Raw genomic sequence first — 24,335 nt, 5'->3', positions numbered from 1 at the left:
TTTAATTTCGTTTATGACCTTCTCTGCATTAATTACTCTAGCCATCAGTTCTTCCACTTTTTTTTCAAGATTTTTAGTTTCTTTGTGCTGGGTACGTAATTCCTCCTTTAGCTCTGAGAAATTTGATGGACTGAAGCCTTCTTCTCTCATCTCATCAAAGTCATTCTCCGTCCAGCTTTGATCCTTTGCTGGCGATGAGCTGCGCTCATTTGCCAGGGGAGATGCGCTCTTATTTTTTGAATTTCCATCTTTTCTGCCCTGCTTTTTCCCCATCTTTGTGGTTTTATCTGCCTCTGGTCTTTGATGATGGTGATGTACTGATGGGGTTTTGGTGCAGGTGTCCTTCCTGTTTGATAGTTTTCCTTCTAACAGTCAGGACCCTCAGCTGTAGGTCTGTTGGAGATTGCTTGAGGTCCACTCCAGACCCTGTTTGCCTGGGTATCAGCAGCAGAGGCTGCAGAAGATAGAATATTTCTGAACAGCGAGTGTACCTGTCTGATTCTTGCTTTGGAAGCTCCCACTCAGGGGTGTACTCCACCCTGTGAGGTGTGGGGTGTCAGACTGCCCCTAGTGGGTGATGTCTCCCAGTTAGGCTACTCAGGGGTCAGGGACCCACTTGAGCAGGGAGTCTGTCCCTTCTCAGATCTCAACCTCCGTGTTGGGAGATCCACTGCTCTCTTCAAAGCTGTCAGACAGAGTCGCTTGTGTCTGCAGAGGTTTCTGTTGCATTTGTTATTGTTTACTGTGCCCTGTCCCCAGAGGTGGAGTCTACAGAGACAGGCAGGTTTCCTTGAACTGCTGTGAGCTCCACCCAGTTCGAGCTTCCCAGCAGCTTTGTTTACCTACTTAAGCCTCAGCAATGGCGGGCGCCCCTCCCCCAGCCTGGCTGCTGCCTTGCCGCGAGATCGCAGACTGCTGTGCTAGCAATGAGGGAGGCTCCGTGGGTGTGGGACCCTCCCGGCCAGGTGTGGGACATGATCTCCTGGTGTGCCTGTTTGCTTAAAGCGCAGCATTGGGGTGGGAGTTACCCGATTTTCCAGGTGTTGTGTGTCTCAGTTCCCCTGGCTAGGAAAAGGGATTCCCTTCCCCCTTGCGCTTCCCAGGTGAGGCAATCCCTCGCCCTGCTTCAGCTCTCGCTGGTCGGGCTGCAGCAGCTGACCAGCACCGATTGTCCGGCACTCCCCAGTGAGATGAACCCAGTACCTCAGTTGAAAATGCAGAAATCACCGGTCTTCTGTGTCGCTCGGGCTGGGAGTTGGAGACTGGAGCTGTTCCTATTCGGCCATCTTCATTCCCATGTTTATTACGGCATCATCGACAAAGGCTAAGATACAGTCAACCAGAGTATCTGTCAGTAGATAAATGGATAATGAAAAAGTGACATATATGCATATTGGAATACTATTTAGCAACAAACAGGAATGAAATCTTGTCATTCTTGACAACATGGTTAAGCCTGGAGGACATTGGAGTAAGTGAAATGAGTCAGACACAGAAGGATAAATACCACTTGCTCTAACTTACATAGAAGAGCTTAGTATGTTGAGCTCATGGAAGTAGAGAGCAGAATTGTGGTTATTAGAGGCTGGAAACGGTCAGGGGAAGGGGTGGATAAGCAGAGGTTAGTTAACAAACCAAAAATTACAGCTAGTTAGGAGGGATAAGTTCCAGTGTTCTTCAGAACTGTGGGTTGAATATAGTTAATAATTTATTGTATATTTTTAAATACCTAAAAGAAAAGAGTTTAATGTTAATAATACAAAGAAATAATACATGTTTAAAGGGAAAGATATGCTAATTACACTGATTTGGTTGTTACATGTTGTATACATATATTAAACTATTACTCTATACCCAATAAATATGTACAATTATTATGTGCCAATTTAAAAATAATTAAAAGGAAATTTAAAAATAGAATATCAAGGGATGATGCTTTAATGAGTACAGTTCAGTTTAGATGTGTTACAGAAAATCAAAGGACTAATGATCCTAGGTCTTTGAGGAATTACCACACTGTCTTCCACAATGTTTAAACTAATTTGCATTCCCACCAACAGTGTAAAAGGACTCTTATTTTTCTGCAGCCTCACCAGCATCTGTTGTTTCTTGACCTTTTAATAATCACCATTTTGACTGGCGTGAGATGATATCTCGTTGTGGTTTTGATTCCCATTTTTCTAATGATCAGTGATGTTGAGCTTTTTTTCAAATGCTTGTTGGCCATGTGTCTTCTTTTGAAAAGTGTATGTTCATGTCTTTTGCCCACTTTTTAATGGGGTTGTTTGTTTTCTTGTAAATTTAATTAAGTTCCTCATAGATTCTATATATTAGACCTTTGTCAGATGGATAGATTGTAAAAATTTTCTCCCACTCTGTAGGTTGCCTGTTTGCTCTGATGAGGGTTTCTTTTACTGTACAAAAGCTCCTTAGTTTAATTAGATCCCATTTGCCAATTTTTGCTTTTGTTGCAATTGCTTTTGGTGGTTTCGTTATGATATCTTTGCCTGTGCCTATGTCCTGAATGGTATTGCCTAGGTTTTCATGTGGGTTTGTATAGTTTTTGGTTTTACATTTAAGTCTTTAATCCATCTTGAGTTAATTTTTGTGTATAATGTAAGGAAGGGGTCCAGTTTCAATGTTCTGCATATGGCTAGCCAGTTCTCACAGCAACATTTATTATATAGGAGGCCGTTTCCCCATTGCTTGCTTTTGTTAGGTTTGTCAAAGATTAGATGGTTGTAGAGGTGTGATCTTATTTCTGGGTTCTCTATTCTGTTCCATTTGTCTATGTGTCTGTTTTTGTACCAGTATAATGCTGTTTTGGTTACTGTAGCTTGTAATGTAGTTTGAAGTCAGGTACCATAATGTCCCCAGCTTTATTCTTTTTGCTTAGGATTACCTTGGCTATATAGGTTCTCTTTTGTTTCCATATAAAATTTAAAATAGCTTTTTTCTAATTCTGTGAAGAAAATCAATAGTAGTTTAATGGGAATAGCATTGAATCTATAAACTACTTTGGGTAGTATGGTCATTTTCATGATATTGATTCTTCTTATTCATGAGCATGGACTGTTTTTCCAATTTTGTGTCCTTTTTAAATTATTTCCTTGAGCACTGGTTCATAGTTCTTCTTGAAGAGGTCCTTCTCTTCTCTTGTTAACTGTATTCCTAGGTATTTTATTCTCTTTTAGGACTTGTGAATGGGAGTTCATTCATGATTTGGCTCTCTGCTTGTCTGTTGTTGGTGTATAGGAATGCTTGCAATTTGTCCACATCGATTTTTATCCTGAGACTTTGCTGAAGTCACTTATCAGCTTAAATGCTTTTGGGCTAAGACAATGGGGTTTTCTAGATATAGGATCATGTCATCTACAAACAGAGGCAATTTGACTTCCTCTCTTCCTATTTGAATACCCTTTATCTCTTTCTTTTGCCTGGTTGCCCTGGCCAGAACTTCCAATATTCTGTTGAATAGGAGTGGTAAGAGAGGTCATCTTTGTCTTGTGCTGGTTTTTAAGGGGAATGCTTCCAGATTTTGCCCATTCAGTATGATATTGGCTGTGAGTTTTTCATAAATGGTTCTTATTTTGAGAGATTTTCCTTAAATACCGAGTTGATTGAGAGTTGACCCAGCAATCCCATCACTGGGTATATACCCAAAGGAATATAAGTCATTCTATTATAAAGATACATGCATACATGTGTTCACTGAAGCATTATTCACAATAGCAAAAACATGGAATAAACCCAAAAGTCCATCTTTTAAAACTCAACAATAAGAAAACAAAGAATAGGCCAAGTGTGGTGACTCATACCTGTAATCCTAGCACTTTGGAGGCCAAAGCAGGCAGATCACTTGAGCCCAGGACTCTGAGACCAGTCTGAGCAACATGGTGCAACCCTCTCTACAAAAGAATACAAAAATTTGTTGGGTGTGGGGGCATGGCCTCATAGTCACCTGTAGGCCCACCTATTTCGGCAGGTGAGGTGAAAGGACTGCTTGAGCGTGTAGGACACAAAGGTGGAGGCTGCAGTGAGCCATGATCGCAACAGTGCACTCCAGCCTGGGTGACAGCACAAGATCTTGTCTCAAACAAACAAACAAACAAACAAACAAACAAACAAAGGAATTAGTTCAACCATTGTGGAAGACAGTGTGGCAATTCCTCAAGGATCTAGAACTAGAAATACCATTTGACCCAGCAATCCCATTTCTGGGTGTATACCCAAAGGATTATAAATCATTCTACTATAAAAACACCTGTACATGTATGTTTATTGCAGCACTATTTACAATAGCAAAGACTTGGAACCAACCCAAATGTCCATCAATGATAGACTGGAAAAAGAAAGTGTGGCACATATACACCATGGAATACTATGCAGTCATAAAAAAGAATTAGTTCATGTCCTTTGCAGGGACATGGATGAAACAGGAAGCCATCATTCTTAGCAGTCTAACACAGGAACAGAAAACCGAACACCGCATGTTCTCACTCATAGGTGGGAGTTGAACGATGAGAACACATGGACACAAGGAGGGAAGATATCACACAACGTGGCCTGTTGTGGTGCGGGGGAAGGGGAGGGAGAGCGTTAGGACAAATACCTAATGCATGTGGGGCTTAAAACCTAGATGATGGGTTGATAGGTGCAGGAAACCACTGTGGCACATGTATACCTATGTAGCAAACCTGCTAGTTCTGCACATGTATCCCAGAACTTAAAGTAAAATTTAAAAAAAAAAAGTTAAAAGATGAAAAAAGAAAAAAAAGAAGAAGAAGAAGAAGATAGTAGTAGTAGTAGTAAAGGAGGAGGAGGAGGAGGAACCCAATTAAAAATAGGCAAAATTCTTAATAGATACTAACCAGAGAAAGTCAACACATGACAAATGAGCTTACAGAAATACATTCAATAAATTCAGAAGGGATAAAAGAGTGGAAAGGAATCAAATAACAGGAAACACAAATGCAAAAAGATAGCAAGATAATAGATTAAAAATAAATATGTTAGTAATCACATTAATATAAATATTCTAAATCTTGTAATTAAAAGGCAGAGATTGTGTGATTTTATAAGAAGCCAATAATAATATGCTGCCTATAAAAATATATTCAAATACAAGAAAAGTTTGCACGGGAAAGTTATAAGATGGTAACCCTAATTTTTTAAAAAATTAGATTAGCAATGTCACTATCAGACAAAGCTAATTTCAGAGTAAAGCATATTACAAAGGATAAAGACAGTGATTTCATAACGATAAGATAATCAATTTTGGGTTATTTTTATACTTTGGCTGTCGTGAATAATGCTACAAGGAACATAGAGTTGAAGATACCTCTTTTAGATATAGATTTCATTTATTTTCGCTATGTACCCAGAAGTGGAGTTGCTGGATTGTATGGTAGTTCTATTTTTAATTTGTTGAGGAATCTTCACACCGTTTTCTGTAATGGCTGTACCAAATTACATTCACATCAACAGTGTATACCTTTTCTTTACACCCTTTTCTCCATACCCTTGCAAATGTATTATCTCTTGTCCTTTTGATAATTGCCATGTTAGCATGTACTAGGTGATATCTCATTTTGGTTTTGAATTATATTTATCTGATGATTAGTGATGTCGAGTACCTTTTCATATAGCTATTGGCTATTTGTACGTTTTTATTGGAAAACACGTCTATTCAGGTCATTTTCCCATATTTATTAAGGTTTTTGGGAGTCTTTCTTGCTATTGAGTTTTGTGAGTTACTTATACATTTTGGTCGTTAACTTTTTATCAGATATATGGTTTGTACATATTTTTCCCCATTATGTAGGTTGAATTTGCATGTCGTTAATTGTTTCCTTTGCTGTGCAGAAGATTTTTAATTTGATATAGTTACACTTGTTTATTTTTGCTTTTGTTGCCTGTGCATTTGGTATGATACCCTAAAAAATTATTGCCAAGATTAATGTCAAAGAGATTTTTTTTCCTAAGCTTTTGTTTTTCTAGAAGTTTTATAGTTTCAGATCTTACAAGTAAGTCTTTATTCCATGTTGTTAATTTTTGTATATAGTGTAAGACATGGGCCAAATTTCATTCTTTTGCATGTGGATGTCCAATTTTTTCATCATCATTTATTGAAGAGATGTTCCTTTCCCAATCGTGTATGCATGGCACTCTTCCCAAAGATTAGTTAACTATATATTCATGGGCTTATTTCTGGGATCTCTATTGTGTTTATTTAGCCTAGAGGTCTGTTTTTTATGCCATTTTATGCCATACTATTTTGATTACTATAATAACAGAGTAGAATGATGGTTTCCAGGAGGTGGGAGGTGAAGGAAATTGGAAATATTGGTCAAAGAGTACATAATTTCAGTTATATGATGAACAAGTTCTTGGGATTTAAAGTATGGCCTGGATGGTGTACCCATAGATACAGCTCGTGTGTATATATGAAATTGGCTCACACAATTATAAAGGCTGAGATTCCCTAAGATCTGTTGTTGGCAAGCTGAAAACCAGAATTGCTGGTCTGTAGTTGTAGTCTGAAAGTTGGCAGGTCCAAGACCCAAGAGAAGCCAATGTTTCGGTAGGAGGTTGAAGGCAGGAAAAGACCAATATCCTTGTTCAAATAGTAAGGCGAAGAAACTACTTTTTAGCTTTTTTCTTCCATTCATGTCTTCAATTAATTGGATGAGGTCCATCGACGTTAGAGAGAACTATCTGCTTTATTCAGTCTACCAGTTCTCACAGACACACAGAAAATGTTTGACTAAATGTTTCAGTACTCCAAGGCCCAGTCAAGCTGATGCATAAAATGAATCATTGCATATATCGTTTTTGACAAAAAATTTCACATCCCTCCTAGCAAGTCGCCACAGATGCAATTAGCAAAATATAATGCAGGTACCAAAGGTTATTTTTGGTAAAAATTCTTATCAGTAAATATTAACACTATTCTAATAAGGTAACAAATGGTTTTAAGGATGAGCAGAAATGCATACAAGCATAGTACAAACTGTTGAAGAAATTTAATCAGGGAGACTAAGAGAAGGTAGATGAATATACCAAAGGAGAAGCAGCTAAATAATCAAGAGAGAAGCCAGAAAAAAATGTAATTAAGGCAACTTCTGGCCAAGAGAAGAAACAGGAGTAAAGTGTATTTCTTCATATGTTTGTCTATTTTTTAAAATCATCCATACCAAATAAAAGATGGATTTAGAAAATTTACACAAGTCTCTGATAGAATTCCTATAGGAGAGAATGAAACATTTTCAAGGAGAGCTTACTTTTAAGAATTTGCTTTATAAGTAGCAGGAATATCTTGCTAGAAAAATATTAGGAGATGGAGACCTTTATTAATTCAAGGGAAATGATCTCAAGAAGCATTATTGTCATAATTCAAATCGCTCAAAATAAGGAGTTTGTTGTATGTTTTAGGGAAGCACAAAAATTGAATTTCTAAGGTAGCTTTGATCAAGCAATTATAAATCAGCAGGAATTTATGGAAAACAAATCAATGATTTAACTGTCCAGGTCAAATTTAAGATAGCGCATTCTTATATGTAATAATGTATGCTGATTTTCTTTTAGAAATAATCATATGAATTTAGGAATTTTCACTATACAATGTAAGATTTGAAAGAATGGATTTTACCATGAGCTTTCATTTCAGTACAAATAATTTTAGTTGATACAGCATATTGATCAATACAAGCTATCAATAAAACTTAGGAAGTAATTACAATAGGTCTTTTGAAATTAAAATTGAATCACTGTTTTGTATGTGGAAAATGAATATGCCAATTTCTTTTGTATAAGAGAAGTTTATAAAAAATTCATTGGAAAGGGGCTTTATTATTTAAAACTATGTATATTTTTGAATAAAAACAGATGGAAAACAAGTACTTCAAAAATAGTTTAGAATGTCACAGATGAGACGAAACAGGGAAGAGGGAAAATCTAATGAAATGAGACAATAACCACAAATAATAATAATAAACATAATAATTAAAAGGCTAAACTCAGAAGGGTAAGGTACATGTGAATTGATTAAATAATGTTGAGATGTCACAATAGATTGAAGAAGTGAACAGGATATTGAGATAAGGTATTCAGAAAATACCTTGAAGGACAGAGGAAAAAAGCACAATTGAAAACAGTAGCATATAATACAAATAATAAATAAATGAATTTTTGAACCTAAGGCAAGAAACCATGAATATTGTTTATAAAATACTGGAAATATTTCAGAAAACACAATATTTTGTTTATATAGAAATTTGATTTCAGGGCCCTTTGCAATATCTTTGAGAAGAGAATCATATGACTTATTATTCTGGGTTTTTTAAAAAATAAAACATAATGAAAAAATTTGAAAGTATTGCTCAGAGTGAGCAAAAAGTGTGTGTAAATATATATATATATTTAACATTTTTAAAGTAAATTTTATCTTACTCTTTAATTTCAACTAGAAATATGAGAAAGATATTTAAAATATTATTAAATAAGTATAATGACTAAATCAATCCTAAATTGGATTCTCATTTACAAGATGTTCTATAGGGATATGAGAATGGGAAATGTCAGGCCTGTGAATGTAAATTGTTCCAAGAAGAAATGTAAGAGGGAAGATAAGTAAAGGGTTCATTTGTTACCTTTTCTAAGGCAGGAAAGCAGGTACTCTATTGAATAGGAAAGACTAGAATTATTTTAATTTATTTTCAGGAAATTCCAATAGAAATTGAACTAAGAAAAAAGCAGCATAAGTATCCTGAACCTCCCAACAAGTACACAATGTTAGGAATTTCTTTTTCTGTATATACAGATGGACTGGCTAGTATGTGTTCATATTCAAAATGTGACTATTCAACTGCTGTTTAGAAATCCATCCCATGGAAAAGAGTAAACTCATAATAAGGTACAAACTTTGTTTTAATTTTATTAATCTCTAATAAAACATCACCAACTTTGTATTAATGTTGCTAATCAGAAATGTTTGTCATACATAAATTATTGTCATATATGTTATATGTAAATTTTGACATAATGGATACAATTCAGATCGCTTGGAAAACATTTCTTGAATAAGTAGTCCTTTTGATAATTAAACTAAAGAATAAGATCTTAAAATTATGAGTCATTTATTTAACACTTTAAAACATATTTAATAAGAGAGATGCTCTTAGTACATGCACTATTTACATTTTTTACATAAAAGGAAGTTCAAGACAGAAAATTTAAAAATTAAACTTTCAAAAAGCTATCATACTTAGTAAATATAGGAGTTACAGAAAAGTGATTACATATTTAACGACAATTTCATTATGCTAGTAGTACTATATCATATATGTCCCTGTGTGCTTAAGCATGAATCGTCTTCAGGTAGGGCTGCCTTTATGCATATGTAACTCATGCATTTGCATGAGGACCTGAGTTTAGAAGGGCTGCATGCTTTGGTTGAAAACCCTGCTGTCATCATCTTAAAAGTTTTAATTTTTGAACAAAATGTGTTGCGTTTTCATGCTGCACTGGGTCCTGCATGTTATGTAGCTGGCCCTGTTTCCAAGCCACAAATACTGCCTTCGGTTATTTCTGAGAGTCATCAGAGTGGGAGTAGTGTCTGCCGCTTTTGCCTTTGCATGAAAACAGAAATGAAGATACTAAAAGTATTGTCGCTTGATACTCCTAACACCATTTCCAACACTTTGGGTGTATGAGGCATCTTATCCGCTGACCTGGAATGGAGAGAATGAGTCATTGCACACGTCACTTGTATTCCAAAGGACATCAGAGTCTCAGAGAGTTGCTCCTCAAAGCAGCTTCTTTAGATTCAACATTCCCTTTGTCTTCATCATTCCCTATGTCTCCACTGGCAAGGCTTGGTAGGGAAGTGACTGTCTTTACATCTCTTCCATTGTCTTAGTGGCTCCTTGTTTGTCTCTCAACCTATCTCCTATTAATATCACATTCTGAGGTACTGGCTTAGCACTATAACTCATCTTTTTTGGGGGGCACACAATACAATGAATAACACAGCCAACATACATAAAGAAGGAAGAAATTGAAAAAAGTTAAAAATACATTTTAATACCTTATTAGGATGTGGACTTGCCCTTATTTTAAAATAAATCATGGGTAAAAAGAAGTAGAGGTTTACAAATATAGCATCAAATGTTTTGCCTTTCTGGTATCTGATTCATAATTTTGATTTTGAGAAACTGAATTTGGTTATATTGAGAGAAAAGTATCTTTTGCAGAAACTTCCCTATATTAAGACAGTTGTCAATAGAATAACCCTTGGTTTTTTTCATGATGTCAAAGTGTGGTGCAATATGTTGAAAAATATTTTTAAATAAATCTTTCTCAAAAATTATGTCAAAGGTTTTAAACAGGATACATGATATATCGCTTGGTAGAGTATCTCATAAATTACAAAACCAAGCAATAAAAGTGAAATAATAAAAGTTTCTGAAAATAATAAAAATCAAATAACAATCCAGAGAAGTTCAACAATGGAGTAAGAGGAAAGCTAGATCAAAACGGACAAAAGTAACCAATATCAGAATATAATACGTAGAATATATTATAGAGGAACAATATTAGAATATGAAAACTGAAGTAAATAAGTTGGTTAAAAAGTTTTAATTTTTAATTTTGAAGCTCAGATAGACTCATACTTTATTAAACAAACTTTATTCTAATCATAAAAGCTAAGCAAAATGCTCTAAAATTATATTAGAGAAATACAATCACCATTTCACATCTCAGAGGAAATACTGTGATTTATAGAAGCTCTACTATGCTATGTTGGCTTTAGTTTCACCATTGAGTCACTGATTTGAGTATAAACCTGAGACTGCTATTATTTCTAAAATTTTACAATAATATATCTCAACTATAATTTTTAAGAGAGTTATTGTGTCATATTATGGAAGATAGAAGTGTAGAGATAAGAGAAATGGCAGAACTGAAAATATGAAACTAATTTAATCCCAAATAAACGCAAACTAACTGATTATAAACTTCAATTGTGATGTGTGTTTTTGATTCCTTATTTTCAATATAATTTTGAGATCAGTTATAATAAAGGGCTCCCATGATGTGTTTATTTTTAAGATATTTTGGACAGAACATTGAATCAACTCATTTCTCTTCAAGTAGAATCCAAGTCGGCAGTTTAACAAGTTCCCTGGTGATTCTTATGCACACTAACATTTGAGAAATTCTGAAAGATTTTTTCCAGACCTGCGACCTTTATCCAAAAGTCAGACATCTGTGTGTCAGTTTCTGATCTCATAACCTTGATCTTCTTTGCAGTCCATCTTTTCCCACAGAGTCCACTTAAATTTTGAGCATGATCCTGCCCTATCTCCTTCATGCTTATAAACATAACTGTTTCTCATTTGTATGAGTTATAGATTATGCTATTTATAGACTATTATTAACATTTCTATTCCACTGTGCCTTTGGACTTTCCTGACCTTTGTGATTGTGCACTGGCTTAGCAGACTACTGTGATATTACCGTGTTCTGAAAGGAATGAAATGCAACGTGGCTTTCATATCATCCTTGAAACTATTGATGATATTACGTAGTTTTGATAAACAAAAACTGATATTAGATTTATTTCAATTTTCTTCTCAATTCTCAGTAGGATGGTATAATTTAGAGCCTCAGACCTAACTTCTGTTGCAACCTAATTTTTATTTGACTCTGAAATAAGTTTAAAATTTGAGTGCTTTAACCTAACCACAATATTAACATGTTAAAATGTATGCTTTCTACCATGCATGATGTCCTATGGCTAATATTTCAGTTTCAAGAACTGAAAAATGTGGACTATCAATAGGTATGAGAAATTAGTACATGATTGCCGTGTTTTTCTTTTTCACTTGTATTGTATCAAAAATATCAGCCACTTAACACTTGTTGGGATAGAAATATCACATAATTTTAGGTTATCTCAAACTTATTTTGATACATACTCAGACTTTTAGGAATTTGTATTATTCAAAAGATATGCCTGTGGCCCTTTAACTATTAATCATTTTAAATGTTGTGAGATTTCTGCCGTATTTATTGAAGTTTTCTCCATTATTTTGAAATGGTAAATTAATTGAAAATTGAAATTAATTTTTCAATTTTCTAAAATTTTCTAAATTTTGAAATTAATTGAATTACACTAGTCCAAGAGTAAAGAATTAGTGAATTTGCATTTTCAATACAATTATGCCATTGCTTTAGATGCAATTATGAATTGTACAGTTGAAAGTCTTTAGTTCATTGATTTTTTTTTACTAATTGTGTGAATAATTTAAGTGTGGTTCATCTTTGATTCAGAGCAAGTACTATATCCTCCTTGTTTTAATTTTGAAATCTAACTCCACTTTAATTGCACGTCAACCATAAAAATTTCTAATTGAATAGATCAGTTGCTGCCAGGCACGGTGGCGCACGCCTGTAATCCTGACACTTTAGGAGGCTGACGCAGGCATATCACTTGAGGTCAGAAGTTCGAAACCAGCCTGGCCAGCATGGTGAAACTCCGTCTCTACTAAAAATATGCAAAATTAGCTGGGCATGATGGTGTGTGCCTATAATCCCAGCTACTTGGGAGGCTGAGGCAGGAGAATTGCTTGAACCTGGGAGGCAGACGTTGCAGTGAGCCGAGATCATGCCACTGCACTCTAGCCTGGGGGCAGAGCGAGACCCTGTCTCAAAAAAAAAAAAAAAATAAAATAAAATAAAGAGGAAATTGATTAGTTGAAAGTGTAACATTGATCAGAATTATTCTCCCTTTAAAAAAGCTAACATCACAGGCTAATCTATTTCTTGTCATTTGATATCCTTGCTTTCCTATATTGCCAGATATAGTGGTTTCCAGTTGAAACCTTCTATTCCCGTTCCAGCCTTGTCCCTACCTCTTGGAAATTGAGTTGGCTTCCTCATCACTGATGTCAAAGAACAGATCATTTGGATTTGCCTCTAATATCATACTCATCTTCAAGTATTTCATTACCCACACTCACCCTCATAACCATGTACATGCATCTTACTAGCCCATAACTACAAATGGAATCAATTAAATAAATAAATTAGATACTAACATTTCCTTTTAACATATTACACTATCCTTCAGAATGTGTGTGGCATACTATCTTGCCATTGTCCAGTACCCCAGAATTATGTCTTCGTCGTCTTCTTCTTCTTCTTCTTCTTCTTCTTCTTCTTCTTCTTCTTCTTATTATTATTATTATTTTGAGATGGAGTCTCACTCTGTCACCCAGGCTGGAGTGCAATGATGTGATCTCAGCTCACTGCAACCTCTGCCTCCCAGATTCAAGTGGTTCTCTTGCTTCAGCCTCCCAAGTAGCTGGGACTACAGATGTGTGCCACCACACCCAACTAATTTTTGCATTTTTAATAGAGATGGAGTTTCACCATGTTGGCCAGGCTGGTCTTGAACTCCTGACCTCAAGCGATCTGCCCACCTCGGCCTCCCAAAGTGTTGGGATTACGGGCATTAGCCACCACGCCTGGCTGAAATATATCTTTCAAATATAAACATGCATTAAATATATAGTTAAATTAAAACTAACTTTTAAAGAGCAATGATAGGAATGCTTAATAAATTCACAGGTGAATTTTTATTGTCTCTAAGAAAAGTAGTGAAAGCAATTGTAAGTATACTTATCTTTGCATACTGTACTGCATTATGCCCAATGCAAAAACTGTATAAAAACAGGAAATATTAATTCTTAAATCTGTTAAAATACCTTTAGCTGTATGAGTAATTGCTAAGTTATCCTTAGACACTGTTTTGTTTTACTTTTAGCTCAGGGGATTTTCATTTCAATGTTGTAATGGCAGGGAGACGGAGAGTTTATCAGAATAGAGCCTTCCATGAGTAGAGCTCTTGAGAGAAACCTAGATTAAAAAGGAATGAGCAGAGGGAAAGCTTTTACAATCCTACTCGAAAGCTATGATTTAGTGAAATGAGGTTCCTGGAATTTAAAGATTAGATAAAAATAGAAGCTGCTTGTCAGCTCCTTTCAGCCACAGTGCTAATCGGGCAGATGGGCCACATACTCCAGCTGGGATGTGCCGTCCCCTCAGGACCTGTTTTCAACCTGCTGCACGCAGGCCTTTCTGTGTGAAACAGCAGTTTCAATCACACTCCTGTGAAGACACACAAAATCAAATGTCTCCATGTAGCAACACATTCTCCTCTGTGATAATGAAATTCACAACAGATGTCTGAAGTTAAATAATAGTATTTTTATTAGTTTAAGGTTGGAATTTGGCATTTATGTATACTTCCTTTTCCTTCCATTTACTGTAAAATATTTCAGATATGCAATAATATGCATAAAGAATTTAATAAAACCGGCCGGGCGCGGTGGCTCACGCCTGTAATCCCAGCACTTTGGGAGGCCGAGATGGGCGGATCACGAGGTCAGGAGATCGAGACCATCCTGGCTAACAAGGTGAAATCCCGTCTCTACTAAAAATACAAAAAAAAAAAAAAAAAAAAATAGCCGGGCATAGTGGCGGGCGCCTGTAGTCCCAGCTACTTGGGAGGCTGAGGCAGGAGAATGGCCTGAACCCGGGAGGCGGAGCTTGCAGTGAGCAGAGATCGCACCACTGCACTCCAGGCTGGGCAACTGAGCAAGACTCTGTCTCAAAAAAAAAAAAAAAAAAAAAAGAAGAAGAAGAAGAATTTAATAAAACCTTGTGAATCCAATAGAAAAGTAAGAAATAAAATGTTGACAATGTTGTTTAAGTCTCTCTCTCTCTCCAGTTATATTCCTTACTTGACCACTGTTCAAAAATAAAACTTTTAAAAAATTTTTTGTTAAGCATTCCCATTATATTCTTTGTATGTTTGATACATATGCAAATGCCAATAAACAATGAATAGTGATTTTGCATGATATAAAATGTTGTATAATAGGAACATATTTATGCATATTGATTCCAATAGCTTTAATTCATGTATTTCCTCTATAATATCCCATTTACAAACATACCACTTTCATCATATGAAGGACAGAATGTTCATACAATGCTGCCAGGAACATTCTTATACATTTTCTCAAGTGTACAGAAATTACCCTAGGACACACCCTCAAAAGTGGATTTGCTATCTCCAAGAATACCTGCATGCTAACATATAGTTAGTGCTTACAAATTACTCTAGAAATGGGTTACTGATTTTCTCCAACAAAACTATTACTCACATCTGATGAAAATCATCAGCGTTGATTCTAGTTTCTTTCTTGGTTCTATTCGTGTATGTAACCCATTTTTGTTACCATTGGATTCTTTGTTTCTAAATTGATTTTTAGTGCTTTATATATTCTGAGAACTAAAGCTTTATTAGTGACATTCATTGCAAATTTTTTTTCCAATGTATGCTTGTCTTTTCACATAATGAATTCACACATATTTTTAAATTTGGTAACTATCAATATTTCTACATGGTTTTGTTTTTAGCATTTGCTTACAAAATTATTTCTTCCTCTTTGGTCATATGGAAGCATATATTATCTTTCAAAAAAATGAAGAGTTTTGTGTTTTATATTTGAATCTTTGAACTAAATATAATTACTATTCTCTATTGGGTTATGCAGAAGTCTATTTTATTTTTATCTATATGAATATATAAAAGTTCAAGTGCCATTTATTATATAATTTATTCTTTCCCCAGTGACTTGCAGTGCCACATTTGTAACTTGCATATGCCATATTGTATTTCTTGTGTCTCAATTTTAGCAATCTATCTGCCTATTAATTGTAGTAAAAACTATAAGAAGTTTTGATACGTAGTAAAGTAAATTTCTCCACCTTTTTTCTTCAAAATTGTTTTGTCAGTTCTTAGTCATCACACTTCCAAATGTTTCAATGAAAAAATTAACATTCTGATTGAAATAGAGTTGGATTTAAGGAGAATTAAGATGCTTATATTGATTTCCTTACAATTTGTCTATCTATCTATCTATCTATCTATCTATCTATCTATCTATCTATCATCCTCTATCCTCTGTCTATCTATTTATAAATATGGGTCAATAGACACATTTTTAAATATCTTTCAATACCATTTATTATACTTTCCATAAAGAATATTTTCACAGTGATATTACAGATAATTTGCCAAATATATTCTTGTATATAGTATTACTATTGTAATGGTATTATATTGTCTATCAATTTATCTATCTATCTATCTATCTATCTATCTATCTATCATCCTGTGTCTATCCTCTATTTATATATGAGTCAATAGATTCATTTTTAAAAGTCTTTCAATGCCATTTGCTATACTTTCCATAAAGAACATTTTCACAGTGATATTATAGATAATTTGCTAAATGTATTCCTGTATATAGTATTACTATTTTAATGGTATTGAATTGTATTAAATATATACTTTGTATATAACCATGTAATTCATTTGCATATATTGATGAAATTGCTCTTTGAATTATAGTACTAATTATGATAATTGTTAAGGAAATATATATATTTTTAAATATCATAACCTAGCAAAGCTCTATAAAAATTAGGAGAAAGGCCGGGTGCGGTGGCTCACGCCTGTAATCCCAGCACTTTGGGAGGCCGAGACGGGCGGATCACGAGGTCAGGAGATCGAGACCATCCTGGCTAACACGGTGAAACCCTGTCTCTACTAAAAAATACAAAAAACTAGCCAGGCGAGGTGGCGGGCGCCTGTAGTCCCAGCTACTCGGGAGGCTGAGGCAGGAGAATGGCGTAAACCCGGGAGGCGGAGCTTGCAGTGAGCTGAGATCCGGCCACTGCACTCCAGCCTGGGCGACAGAGCAAGACTCCATCTCAAAAAAAAAAAAAAAAAAAAAAAAAATTAGGAGAAAAATAAGTGGTTTTATTATTAAATAAGCATTAAACAACAATTTGATGCACATCATAGGCAATCCACTAAGACATGAAAATGCAGAAATAAAATTTACCCTTTTCTATAACCAAGCAGATACAGCCCATCTCACACATGCTCTCCACAAAAACAATAACTAGTTCTCAAGTGACTGGATTTGACAGCACCATTTGTCACAGAGTTAATCCACAATTCAATTGGTGACTACCTGTGTTAACTAATTGGCTTTACTAAAAGGAAACATTAATTTCTTATGTCTTTATGAGAAAAGGTAGTTTTGCAACTTGTAATGAAGTTAGACTCCTCCTCTCCCAGAGAAACTGGGATACAGGTACACTCTCTGCCCTAACCATTACATTTCAGACACATGTTACCCAGGTCCTTGAAAAAGATACTCCTTTGTCTTCAAGCTGGCAAATGACTTATTTGGCTTTTAATAAGGGTGGTACACACTTCAAAGAGACACAAAAAGAACTTATGATTACAAGTTTCTTTAAAGTAAATGCTCTAACAAAAGAGAGTGATGGGAAATCTGTACCTTATTTACAACAGGGAGAATTAAGCCTCTTGTTTTCATTTTTCACTTTTACTCTTACACTTAAAGTTTAACTCTATTTTCTATATTAACGAGTATATACTTTCTCAAATAGTGATAGTGTCATTCATTTTCTTCTCTGTCCTTACACTATTTATTTATTTATTATCATTGTAATGTTTGAAATTGCCAGCAAGTTGTTAATGGAAATATGGATTGTGAATATCATGACCAGATTCTTGATTTTAAGTGGAATGCATCTAATGTTTCATCACAAAGTGAAGTGTTTTCTGCAGGATTCTATTCACTAGTTGACAAATGTTCTCAATAGAGTGTTACTAGTTTGTTAATTTGTTCATATTTTTCAGTGAGCAGATATTTACTTATGCATATTTGGGCATATATTAATATGATCAATTTCTTTTTTACATGGTGAATAGTAATACTAAATTTTCTAATATAAATGTATCCTGAATACTTACAGTTAACCTAAGATTGATGTAGGTGTGTATGCATATTGTGCTCAAATGTGTATATCAGTGCATTTATTTTGCTAAATATTTTATCAATTTTGCATCTATTTTATAAGTAAATTGATCCATTAATATTTTATGTTGGGTTTTGTTACTTTAATACTAAATACTAGATTCATCAAATGACATGAGGAAAATTTGGCCTTCTTGTTTTTTTCTCTGAAAAAAAATTTGCATAGAACAGGAACTATTTTTTCAATGATTTATTGAATTATCTTGGGTACATCTTAGGTATTTTTGAATTTTTGGATAGAATTTTAAAAGAATGTTCACTGTTAAAAATTAAAGATAAAGTTATATTGATAATCTATATCTTCTAAAGTTGGATTTGATGTTATATATATTTTTCTAGAATATATCTTTTAAAATGAATTTTAAAATGTGTTTATTTTCAAACTATCCTAATCATTCATATAAAAAGATTTTATACCTTGTATATAGGTTAGTAATCCTCTGTATCTCCTTAAACATTTTTCATCTTATCAATTCATATTCTATATTCAGGAATTTCAGTGTTTGAAATTTGGGGGAACATAGTCTGTTGTTGAGTCCACTGCCATTCATTCTAGTAACTTGTTATGCACATATGTTTTATACATTTGGACTCTGAAAATGTGTTTTTCTATTTCTCTTTGAGAATTTTGTGAGGCATGAGTCCTGAACACAGATTCTCAAAGATGAAGTGCTTCTCTGCTGCAAAAGACCTTAAGGCACTACCAGAATAAGACAATTTTAACTTATTTCTTGAGTTTTTGTGACTATATCAGCAGTATAAATTTGCACTGCAGCCCTTAAGAGGACATACTTGTGGTTACGGATACTCTGAAAAATACTCAGGAAATACTACACCTAGAGCACGAGTTGAAAATATACATTCCCGTGTTGTTTCTATTTGCCAAAAAATTATTTTTAAACAATTTTATACATGTGTATCTCTATATATATCTCCCATTCAAATCCCAGACACAGATAAGTGCCTATAATAACTAGCCTTTCAAAATTATTTTTTTACTTTATTTGTAACTATTTATCAACCATTCCGCCCATCTATTTATTACTTTTTATCACAATTCCCTATGTAACTCTTCTTCCCATTGTCAACTCCATTATTTTGTTTCGTGACTTATTTTCATTAGTACTATTATAAAACATATTTTCTTGTTCTGTATGTGTGCTTTTTAACAACAATTAGGGTGAATAAATTCAAGAGATCTACTATACAACACAATGACTATAGTTAGAAACAATATGTTGTTTACTTGAAAACTAAGAGAGTAGATTTTAAGTGTACTCACCACAAAATCGTGTGTGCTTTTATGCTGTTAATTCACATAATATCATGGTTTTTATCACATGCCTTTGCTTAATTTTTCACTCAGCAATGTGTTCTTGAGGTCTTTCTATGTCGTTTGATTTGTGCTTCTAATTGTTGAATTTTCCATTGTTACAAATCAATGACTACATGAATTGCCACAGAAAACTCTGATGATCATCCTCTCTCTGGATCCCTTACGGAACTTACAAGAATTTCTAAGCTTTCATAATAATGGGTTGCAGAGGATTATTCCTACTCAAATGCTCTAGTCTCACACAAACAGGAACATATATTTTGCTATTTTATGTTTTCTCAAAAAATACTATAATATAGAAACCATTTATTTTCTGACTTTCTGATTATATTTTATAATATAGAAACCGTTTATTTTCTGAAATCATCTACGAAAGTATTTGGGTATGGCCATGAAAGATAGCCATTTAAGACTTTTTTTGTTATTTTTGTTTTTTGTTTTGTTTATTTTTTATTTTTTCAAATTTTACTCACCTATGTAAGTTTTATTTTTCTTCTTGTCCTATGTTGGCATTTTGTGTTTTTTCAGAAATGTATCATTTTACATGTAGAATTACTAGCCTAGACTTACTGGAATGTAATAACTACTCTTTACATCAAGTCTCCATTGTTTGTATTTCCAGTTGTATTCATTCTGCATTTTCTTTATTTTAAAATTCTACTTTTATTTTTTAAATTCAGACTTGCAAAAGTTTTGGCTAGGAGATTTTATTAATGTTAATGACAATAAATTCTAATTCAAATTTTGTTTATATTTTTATTTCTTTTTTTCACTCTTTTCCTGACGTCTATCCTTTTTGTTTTTCTTTTGCTAATGTTGTTACTATCTTGAAACCTCTTATGCCAGATGAATAGTTTCTGTTTTATAACCTTTCTTATTTCATCATAATTAAAGCTATAAATTTCCCACAAATACTGTTTTTTTCAGGGCTCCATGAATTTCATCATGTGGTGCTTTCCTTTGGTTCAATCTAAATATTTCATAATCACGTTATGATTTCCTTTTAAGGTTATTGAGTAATATTATTTAGTTTCTGTTTGTAGTGTGCTACTCTCAGCAGCCTACTGATATTTATTCTAATATTACTGATTGATATCTGGTAAAATTATATGTATAATTTCTCCAAAGGTTTTTATGAAGCTCTCTTTATGGCCTAATGCATTCATTTTTTGTTAATGTGTGTTTAAAAGAATGTTATGTTTCTAGTTATTCTTTATATGTCTAGTAGGGTTTTCTACATTTTTTTAAATATTTCAAATAATTCAAGCTACTTCCTTTTCATATTGTTTATATTTCAAGTGATTCTTCTCTTGAACTTTTTGTTTTTTTGTGAGATATGTTAGATTACAACACCATTTGTTGATCTATTTGTATATCTATCTGCATATCTCTCCATTAATTTAATTTATATAATTAACTTATATATTAATTCAATGTTAAATCTCTTATTAGATGATATGTTGATGATGCTTATATCTTTCTGTTCTATGATACCTGTTACAGATATATTTTCACCCTAATTTTCTACAATATTTTAAATCAACATTTTATCTGAGATTTTAGTATTGCTACACCAAATTTATTTTGTTTCCTATTTAAACTAAATACACATACACGCCTTCCCCGCCCAACACGCATACATTGTTGTCCTTTTAAGTATTTCTTGAAGACAACACATTTCTAGACCATATTTTTGACCCATATAGGAGGTTTAAATGGTAAATTTAAGCCATTTGCAATTATTATTATTGTTACATTAGGTTTTATTTATCTCCTCTACCATGTATATTTTTACTATACTCTTTTTTTTCTATTTCCTGCTCTCATTTTATAGACCTAATTTCTTCCAGTTAATCTACAAATACAGTTTTTCTCTTTATTAGTTTATTAACTTCATTAACATTTATAACTTCCCATCAAAGGACAAAGTTTTAGATAAAATTCAAATTCCTTTGTTTTCTACTCCCTCAACCCCAAACATGCCTTTCCAATTCCCTTCTTATGGAACTAGTTTGTCTCTTGCTCTTTTTGTTTTTATGCTTTCTGTTTAAGTAAAATATATCTGAAGTCATAAAATTATTTTCTTGTCAAATTCTCCTGGAGTTTTTTTTTAATAAAGTCTTTTTTCCAAGGGTGATTTTCAAGGTGAAAGGCAAAAATGGTTATGTAATAATTAAATACCAAGTTATTACATTTACTAATTAAATTATTATTAAATTATTTAAATAGAAATAGTTCAGAACTATCCTGAATTATTGACAGTCCATAACATTGAAGCTTTTTCTTAATCCTTTTATTACTAAGGATATTTATATTATAAAATGGCATATGAAAGTTGTAACATTTAACTGCTAATCTTAAAATATTCAGTTGTCATTATAAGCATTTTGCTTTTGAGAATCTGATGTCAATATAATTATTTTTCCTGTATGAGTATTATTTTTTCCAGAATTAAATATACATATGTATTTTTAATTAGTCCCTTTAAATTTTGTTCTGTGCAAGTATTTGTGAATTTATTCTTCTACCCTATTTGCCATTTAAAAAAACTTTTCAATTCTAGATTGTGTATTCACTTGTGGAAAATTTATTTTACAACTTACTTAACTCTATTCTACTTTCTATTTTTATGTTTCTATTTTTCTGGAGTTCTTATGAACTGTTAATGGATCTGCTACTTAAAAACCTATATCACTTAACATTTTTGATATATGTTCTTTCTTTCCAGAATTATTTGCCTTAATTCAATCTTCTTCTTTACTAATAATTCAGCTTCATTTATCCTATTTAACTCCTATCTCATATTCATTATGTCAACTATCATTTTCTCTTGCCTGATATTTTCACTTAGGTTTTCTTCAGTTTTTCTTGGTCTTATTTTATTTTGCTAAACTCTTTTCTGAAGTATAGTCATCATGCTTATTTTAAAATTGTAATTGTTTCAGATGCTTTATGTTGTTCATGTTGCCTTTGATTTCTCTAGTATGGAAATTGTACTTCTGATTGGTCTAGTTATTTTCATCTGCAAGGTCATGTTTCACAGAAAGATTAGCTATTCTTCCTTTGTAGCGGCATGGCAGATAGTCAACCAGTGTTCCTTGTTAATCTTAACTTAATTCAAGAGAAAGGAAGAGAAGAGACTACAGGGTTGAGACTCAAAGGCACCACAGAACCACCTCTGATCTCCCACATAATGCAACTCTCCTACTGAGAAGTTTACCTTTGAATTCTTTCAAACAAACAACATTGTGAAGATGTAATGCTTTTAGTTTGTAATCCATACACTTTCGTTATTTTGAAATAGGGTAGGTGGAAGAATACATGAGCACGTATATGTAATCAGCCAGTTCACTCCAGCTAGGGATTCGGGTTACACTAAAATTCTCTTGCTAATAGTGGGCTTTCTTTTGCAAACATATATGTTACATTCCTGATGTAAAGAGCATCCATTGGTAAAGCATTTAGAGTTGGGTAGATGTTGAGTCAAAAGCAAATCTTCAAAGCTTTCTCTCACTCTGGTGTTCAACCACTTCCCATTGGCTAGCAACACCACTTGCGAAGATCTTTTATCTTCCCATAAGTTTATCACTGAATTTATGATAATCCCCTTACTTGCATGGAAACACATATCTATATTCTTTTTACTCATTTATTGACCATATATATATATGTGTGTGTGTGTGTGTATATATATTTCCCCAGAGATATAAATTTGTAGATTTTCAAGAAATTACCATATGATCCAAATATACCACTTGAAGAGTTTCAGCATTATGCCAACATCTCAGCTCCAAAACTTCAGTTTGCACTCTCTTAAGACCCTTTGTTTACCCTCACTTTATAGGATATACTGAGTTAAAAATGTCCAAAGTTTCAGCATCATCTGACTGCTTCAATTTTCAGCTACCTCTTTTAATTTGGAACCCCAGAACTCCAAGAGAATATCTTCTTCAGAATATCTAATTTATAATATTACCATAAGCCAACAGCTCCGACGCTTTCCATCATTTATTATTATTTCTTATTGACATCTTTGCATCCATTTTTTTGATGACTTTATTCTACTTGAAAGCAACAAAAGCTCTGGAATAATAATATAAATTCAATCAGATTTGTCTCATTCATGTGTGTGTGTGTGTATAATGGTATTAAATGTACATGTGCAGTAAGTCAGCATTTTCCTAAAGAGGAAGAAATAATACGGATAATAGTGAAGATCTTAGATGACTGGTTTACCACCATAATTATATCTTTGTTTATAACAGGTTCTTGAGTGTTACCAATGTAAATTATTCTAGGGTTTTGTTTTTTCTAAATCTTGAAATATATTTTAGTCCTTAGAGCACATTGTATGTTTTTCAAAGGAAAAGGTGTTTTTTTTTCTGCTTGTTTGTTTCTGTTTTTGATACTGAGTCTTGCTTTGTCGCCCAGGCTGGAGGCTGGAGTGCAATGTCACCATCTCCACTCACGGCAACCTCTGCCTCCCGGGTTCGAGCAATTCTTCTGCCTCAGCCTCCCTAGTAGCTGAGAATACAAGCGCGCGCCACCACACCCAGCTAATTTTTGTATTTTCAGTAGAGATGGGTTTTCACCATGTTGACCAGACTAGTCTCGATCTCCTGACCCCAAGTGATAGTCCTGCTTCAGCCTCCTAAACTTCTGGGATTACAGGCGTGAGCCACTGCGCCTGGCTGGGAATAGGCTTTAACATGAACAATTGTAAACATAATGCTCCAGGCTCGCTCAACTTTTAGTTAAAATTAGGCTGAGTTAAAAAGGTTATATGATAACCTTTACTACGTACCTGCCAAAGCAGGAATGAAAATCCTGACAAATACTCTTTTACTTATTTTAAGGACATACTATATGGCGAACTCATAGTTTTTCGTTGTTTGCTTTTGTTTTTGTTTTTGTCTTTGAGACGGAGTTTCTCTCTTGTTGCCCAGGCTGGAGTGCAGTGGTGCAATCTTGGCTCACTGCAACATCCACCTCCCAGATTCAAGCAATTT

The 24,335-nt window shown here is 33.8% G+C and overlaps 1 protein-coding gene across 6 annotated transcripts in view; it reads left to right on the top strand.

Annotated features, from left to right (window-relative positions):
* Positions 1–24,335, top strand: part of FSTL5 (follistatin like 5) — an 812,423-nt gene that overhangs the window by 98,150 nt on the left and 689,938 nt on the right. The window contains exon 2 of one of the 6 annotated variants that reach the window (XM_065545652.1): positions 8,822–8,914. The exons of the other annotated variants lie outside the window; for them this stretch is intronic. The gene's annotated coding sequence lies outside the window, so the exon portion shown is untranslated. The remainder of the gene's footprint in view (positions 1–8,821; positions 8,915–24,335) is intronic. 6 annotated transcript variants of the gene reach the window in all.

The sequence above is a fragment of the Macaca fascicularis genome, chromosome 5, assembly GCF_037993035.2.
Source record: "Macaca fascicularis isolate 582-1 chromosome 5, T2T-MFA8v1.1".
NCBI classification, from domain to species: domain Eukaryota; kingdom Metazoa; phylum Chordata; class Mammalia; order Primates; family Cercopithecidae; genus Macaca; species Macaca fascicularis.
Note: the sequence above shows the minus strand (reverse complement) of the source record. Positions and strands in the feature narration are given on the sequence as shown.